Raw genomic sequence first — 7620 nt, 5'->3', positions numbered from 1 at the left:
CACTGACTGTTTTCCTGTCGTTCCACTGTTGCACCTGGAACAAGTTGGGAAACTGTAAATACAGCATATAAAGAAAGAAAGTACAGTATAATCATACAGGGTGATCATATTGTGTGTGTGTGTGTGTGTGTGTGTGTGGAGGGGGGGATTTAAGCAAGAATTAGCATAACAGGAGATTATAAGAGAATAAGAATTTACTTACAGTAAATTGCAGCACACATTGTTCTTTCTGAGCGAGCTCCACCATCATAATTGCCTCACAATAATAGCGCAGGTCGGTCTGTCTTCTCCTGTTTACTAGTTGTCCACGGCTCAGCGCGTTGCATGTGTCCACTGTATTGGCTTTCAACAACAGCATTCTCGCTGCCCACCCACTGGCATCGCTATGGAATACAAGCGCAATTAGCAATTGAATAGATGAACCAAGTTATATGCTACACACAAAATAATTATGAGGGACCAGACCTTGAGGGACCAGACCCGATCTTAGCCTACCTCTCTTGCTTTGGACCATTTTTTATTAAAAACCCCTTGCTCTTGAGCAAGGAGCACAAAGCGACACCGGCAGCTCTGTTCTTTACAAGCGGCGCGAGCTGCTGCTGGTAGTCCATATCTCTATCCGCGTTTAACCATGTTTCATGTGACTGCTTTGCTCGTTCTAGCTCTGCCCTCCGCTCGTCCTCCGTGCTTTCCGTCATACAGTCTGCGTCGAGGTGAACTTTCAAGACGGCATACGCCTTGTGGCACCGAAGGCAACATATGGCGTTCTGACTAGCCCTGTAAAAAGACACAGCTGATGAAATAAATCAGTTTTCACTGTTATATTTAGCTATGACTGTGACACGTAACGCCTGTGAAAACAGTTTTAATTTGTGAGGAGAAAATGCAAACTTACATCTCTGTAGCAGCTAGGTCTATAGTTGACTTACACTGCTGGAGCTGAGAAAAGAAATTAAATAGGATTGAAAACAACAGTTATTCATGTCATTCCCAACATCTCCATTTTCAATGATAGGAGGTCAGAGGTGAGAGAGAGACCGCTAGACATCTGGAGCAGAGAGAGAGACAGAATAACGTTAAAAAAAAATCAACATGTAATTAAATAGTAATGATAGAAATTATAATGGTAGGTAGAATTTTGAACATTTGTCAGATCTTTTCTATCACTCGCTGTATTAGGATAATGATAATTAAGAGGAAAGTAGGCCTAGTGCATAAGACAATTTTTAATCAGTATATAGCCTAGATCAGTATTAGGTCTATACGAAATAGGGTGTAAATGTTTGCGGATGAAGGCAAAATATGGCTCTCTGTCTAGCCCTGTAAAAAGACACAGTTGAGGGGAAAAAGCAGTTTTGTTCCTGTGTTATATTTGGCTATATTTTTGTCGAGGTTTAGCTGTAATATGTAGGCTACTCTAGGGCTGCTCGATTATGGCAAAAATCATAATCACGATTATTTTGATTGATATTGAGATCACGATTATTCAACACGATTATTCATTGAATTATTTTTTTTTTAAATCAAAAGTTTTAACATTTTCTTAACATATCAAATTATACATTGACTTTGATAACAATTAATTTATTAAATGTTAACTGGCTTTTCTTTTTAACAATGTTCTTTGGATTAGATACATTTCTCCCATGGGAGACAAATTGTTAACCTTGACCTTGATAAATAAATAAAAGTGCCAAAACTGATAAATAAAGAGGCTTCAAAGCCCCGCCACCACCACAGAAGAAGACTACCTCGGAAAAATAATTTCACTATGACAGAACGCGTCTAAATAAGTTATTTATTGGTAGCGCCTAGGCTTCAAAACCCAGCATTTGTTAAAATAGACCCTTTTGCTTAGGTAAGTGAAGTTTCATGTTTATCTGACACTTGTAAATATGAGCGCCTCTCCTAAATAGACCGACACCGATTTATTTAGACGGCAAAGTGAATGGACCAGCAAAGGACCGTTGTCTGCATGAGAGAGCGGAATGGGACAGCGGGACTGAGAAGGGCTACTTTGACGCAGCTACGACTGCGTAGCACATTTAAACACCGTGTCAACTTGGTCCAAATCTGTCTCCGCGAACCCATAGTGTTTCCACACCACTGACGTGGTTTTAGCTCTCGTCCACCAGCGGCTCTCTTTCTGCTGCCATAATTAGGGCCCGAGCACTGGCGGTGCGAGGCCCTATTGAAACTCGAAGGATTATTAGGGCCCGAGCACTGGCGGTGCGAGGCCCTATTGAAACTCGAAGGATTATTAGGGCCCGAGCACTGGCGGTGCGAGGCCCTATTGAAACTCGAAGGATTATTAGGGCCCGAGCACTGGCGGTGCGAGGCCCTATTGTATTTCGAAGGATTATTATTCTCCTACCTTCTCCTTCTTCCAAAACAAATGCATTTTTGGCGGCCTAAACATCGGTGAAAACGGATGAAACTTTGCAGATATGTCAGTCCCGGTGAAAAATTTGATAATTCATGGGTGACAGAAATGGGCGTGGCAAAACGGCTCAAGAGCGCCCCCTGGGAAATTTCAAATGGCGAGCCCCACCTTTCAGTTTGATGTAGGCGAACGAAATTCGGTGGGCATATGTAGTTCATCGAGACACACTAAAATGTCTCTTGGATCTATACCCAACATGCAATAGGAAGTCCGCCATTTTGCTTTTAATGTGCCATTTTGTCCTTGTTTTGACCATTTCCATTATATACTGTAGCACATGTTCATACAAGCAAATGTAGCACACAGTACTTTATAGAATAAATAAAATTAGTATATTAGATGATGGTATTAAAAAAATAAGAAAATAAAACAGGACGTATCATATATAATAAAAGAGAATATAAAATAAGAAATAGGAAAAAAATACAAATTTGGAAAAAACACTAGATAGATAGATAGATAGATAGATAGATAGATAGATGGATAGATAGATAGATAGATAGATAGATAGATAGATAGAAAGAATATGTAGGGGTGGGTCGTATGCCCACCTCCCTTGTTCTCTGTAAAGCGCATTGTGTTGCCTCTGGGTATGAAATGCGCTATACAAATAAAACTTTGATTGATTGATTGATAGATAGAACGCGCATAACAACCACGACAGGTTTGCACTAGTAATCATAAACTTTAATTCTGTAAATATATTTTCATGACTGTATTGAGTTCATGTCCTGTTGTTTGTAACGTATAATTTTTATAATAAATTATGCAAACAATCAAAAAAACTGCAATAAACTGGTGAATCATTTGACTGGATTGAATTCACTTGACCCATCAGCCAATCAACAAGATCATTGATGTCATGTGATTGTCCTCCATTTTTGGCAGACCCTTCCAGAAAGCTTTGATCTAAAGCTACAATCACCAAGATGGAAGCAGTAACAGATCTCGCTCTAACATTGAGCCTGTGGGGAACCAAGCGCCTGAAATTGTCCCTCTGTTTTAGATCTGTAATTAGCTACAATAAGTGGATTGTTTCATCATTAGATCTGATGCATCCACGTTGGCTGAAAACATATTCTATGGGAGGTTTAACCTATGTTGAACATATGTTTATAGGTTTTACATTGGAATGATAAAGTTTTTAGTCTGTCTCCAGGTAAGTCAATCCAAATGAGTCTCATGGAGAGGTGTCATCCTGGCAGCTCCCTCCTGGGGGCGCTGCTGCTCTGCTTCTTGCCCATGTCTTGACTGTGCTGTGCTATGGAGGAGTGAGCAGTGCTATCTCTGGCCTAAAGCAGTCTACCTCATATCCTGCCAGTCCAGGGGCATATCTGACGCCACAGTCTGACTGCTGGGACCAGATAATCGTCCCTGTCATGTGGTCCGAAAGCACTGCTATCTGGCTTGACGGACCAATGTAACTGAAGGAAAGGAGAGGGAGAGAGGACTTGACATAACCATGTGTGGTGCCTAAACGAGGACAAACTGTCCAGTAGTATTCAGCTTGTATAACAGGAAATATTGTGGTCTAGGAAAATGCATGTTGTTTGCCCATGTTTAACAAGCAAACAGATGCGTAAGGTATTGGCACACATCCTGAGGGGCACAAAGCAGAAATAGCACCATTGTGTAGCATAATGGTTTCACTTAATAATGTCCACCAATATCCACAGATAATGTCACCATATTCTAACTGATGTCACCTTCACCTTGGCAATAATTGCTGTCAAGTAGACTGCAGGTCACAGTAATCAGCAAGCCCTTGTTAGTCATAACTACAACAGAGCTATGCTTGTTCCCTTATCTAGTCAAAGATTTGAACAATCCATCCCTACCCAGACCAGTTATCTATAACAGTATTGACTTCCACTGTCTAATGCATTCGAAACTGACAGTGAGAAGGGAACTAGAATGTGTATAGAAGATAGAAAATGACCAGTCTGATCAATTCTTTTCTCAAGATACATCAGGCAAGTGTCTGACAGAATTCCTTCAGCAGAGATGATGGGGGGGAATCATGTCATCAACACTGGAGACTGCAGGGCTGTTCTAATGTGACTATTTCTTTCCATTTGAATGCTAGCTAGTTCTGCCAGAGAGATGTCCTCTGATCGTCCGCCATGCCGTTGATGAAGAACACTGGTGTGATGCTCCTGCTGCCCTGTGGTGCCAGTCAACTAGTGCTGGCTCCAGCTTCCTGAGCCCCATCCGGAAACCTCAGGTAAGAGTATGCTGATGAAGAAAGAGGAGGAGGATGGTGTATGTGTGTGTAAGTGGTGGGGTCTCTACCCATCTTTCGCAAGAGCCGGACCCATCTCTTTAAGAACACCTGGGCTGCTCCTCCACTGACATCTCCACCGTGTAACTCTCCTCAGTGGTGCTCACCATTATCCAACCCTACCGTACCCGGGTTATTTTACCGTACCTGGGTTATCTTACCATACCCGGGTTATCTTACTATACCTGGGTTATTTTATCGTACCTGGGTTATCTTACCATACCCGGGTTATCTTACTGTACCTGCGTTATCTTACCGTACCTGGGTTATCTTACCGTACCAGGGTTTGTTTCCACTGGGCCAACTACACTTGTTGCTTGTTGTCTCATTTGATGCTGCTGTATAGCTAATGTTTTTGATTTAAAAAGAAGAGTGAAATGTGAACCTACAGTAATGCAGTAGGTTACATGACAGAGGCATGATGGGTAAAAAAACGCCTCCTCTAAGAGTATGAATGAGGATGTTTGAGAGGTTTTCATCCTAAGCAACCTGCCCAGTGGGGAGTGTGTTCTTTGAAGTACAGTAGATCAACATAGCTACTGTGCGACTGTAACAGGTGTCAAAGCTGTGTGCTGGAAAAACCTTGTTAGTGCGCCGGTAGACGCACATACTGTACAGACTACCTACTGGCTACTGCCTCAACTCTTTACTTTAGTTTAAGCGCTGTGTAATTAATTACTACTATGGAACATTTTGTGTCCTATGTATTAGGTTGAATGCACTTTTGTTTGTTACAGAGTAAACACAACGCTGTATGCACAAGGGCCATGAAGATACCCACATTTAGTTTTCCAACTATCATTCCTCTATCAGGTTCGAACATGCAAACATCCTTTATCAAAACATTATTAAAACCTGCTGTCATCATCATTGCTGTTCGGGTCATTTTTCTCTTTCAAAATGATCTCTCACCCATTCTTCAAAGAGTGCTCTGGTAACAGGTCATTGAGACTGACTCCCCAAAGAGACACCAGTTTGACAGGCAACGAAATCACCTATACAACTTGATAAATCTCACAGTTGTTCTTATAGTAGTCTGACTCAACGGGTGTAGGTTTTGGCAATAAACCTCGTCATTCGTTGTCACACTGCCCAATCAGTGACGGCGCAAATTAATCTGATTCGGCCGAGAGATTCTCTTGGCACAAATCAGATTAAATCCAAACTATTTTTCAAGAGCACCGTCGCTGCGTCCCCCCCTATTGCAGAATGGTAATATGTCCAGCCAGACCTGTCTCCGGTGCTGGCACAGCGTAAACAAAGTGTGGAGATAGGTCTGGCTATGCAAGACTATTTTTATAGTGACTCATGACCTGAATCTACAGCAGGACATTGTCCATTCAAGTTGTACCTCAAACAAGGTCCAGTAAAGTGGGGCTGTGACATTCACAAGAGAAAAACACTTTTATATAAGCATATTTTCACCTGAAAGCTCTCTGCCTCTGCTGTTAGTGTTCCCTAATCTCCTGCCGTGGTTGGGGCTGGGTGCCTGTAGGTCATCTCTGGCGCTGCTGCAGGTGGGCTAAGTGTTCTACTCTACTGAGCATTATTAGTGGGTCAGGGTCGAATTGCTCCAGCTAGCATTGCTCACAGGTCAGGGACCAAGTGCTTTATAGCTCAAATGGAGTAGTGAGGGCACTGAGGTAGAGTAAAACAACTCAAGACACAAATTACAAATGAAGAGGTTATGACTCATGTTAGCCTGCATGGACCACAGGATGCCCCCTACAATCACTCAGATGAGAGTGCTGGGGCTGGCTCTCTCCACAGTGTGAACGCAGGCTGCCTGGTTGCTTCTTCCTTATTTGATTAAGCCTTAAGGAGAATGGTTGTCCGCTTCTCTCTAGGCTGCCATTATTAAAACACCACACTAGTATAAAGTTATTGACTGACAAATCAGTAGATGGTATAATGGGACTGAGATTGGGACTGAGCATCAGAATATTGTTTTATCATCTTCTATTATTTGTCTCCCCGTTCTTTCCTTAGCCACCTGCTGGCTCAAATGAATGATTTTTGACGCTATTTACATTTGTGGGAATTTAAATAGATGTGTTGCTGGTGTGGAGGACTGTTGATGTGGACAATGTTACACCTAGGTCTAACCTAGACACTGTGTTAAAGGAGTAGTAAAGGGAAAATGCATGTTTAGCCCTGTTTTAAGGTTACTTATGATCATATACGATTCAGATCAAAACGTTGACAAAACTTGCACTTTTGATAAAGTCTGATAATTGCTCTACCACCGTTTTGGTCATACAATGGATGTGGGTGGGCACCTTGAAAAATCATTCAAAAACATGTTAAACTCTCGATTTCAAAGACAAGAAGCTCACCGAGGGGGTAATTGGTGTCCGTTGGTGTTCTGACATCAAATTAGCCGCAAAGTATGAATCCTGTAGGGTTTTATTGATCATTTTATGAAATCCATTGACTTGTATAGAAGCGACCATTGTAGGTGTAGATCAATCCTCAGAGGGGATTCAGGAAGCGGAACTACTTACGGTAGCTATTGTTATGTTGCTAGGCTACCTAGTTTGCGGAAGTTTACACACGTATGTGCTGCGACTAAATAGTTCTATGCTAAATATTTTAAAAAGCCTTTCCAGATGAACTAGAATCTTACTTTATGCCGAATTATGTCAGAACGCCAACTAACGCCTCGGTGAGTGTCTTGTCTTTGAAATTTAGAGTTTAACATGTTTTTTGAATGATTTTTCAAGGTGCCCACTCACATCCATTGTATGACAAAAATGGTGGTAGAGCAATTATCAGACTTTCTCAAAAGTGCTAGTTTTGTCAACGTTTTGATCTGAACTATTATATATGATCATAAGTAACCTTAAAACAGGGCTAAACATGCATTTCCCCTTTACTACTCCTTTAAATAAGCATG

This window comes from Borostomias antarcticus (assembly GCF_949987555.1).
Source record: "Borostomias antarcticus genome assembly, contig: scaffold_62, whole genome shotgun sequence".
Lineage (NCBI taxonomy): Eukaryota > Metazoa > Chordata > Actinopteri > Stomiiformes > Stomiidae > Borostomias > Borostomias antarcticus.
Note: the sequence above shows the minus strand (reverse complement) of the source record.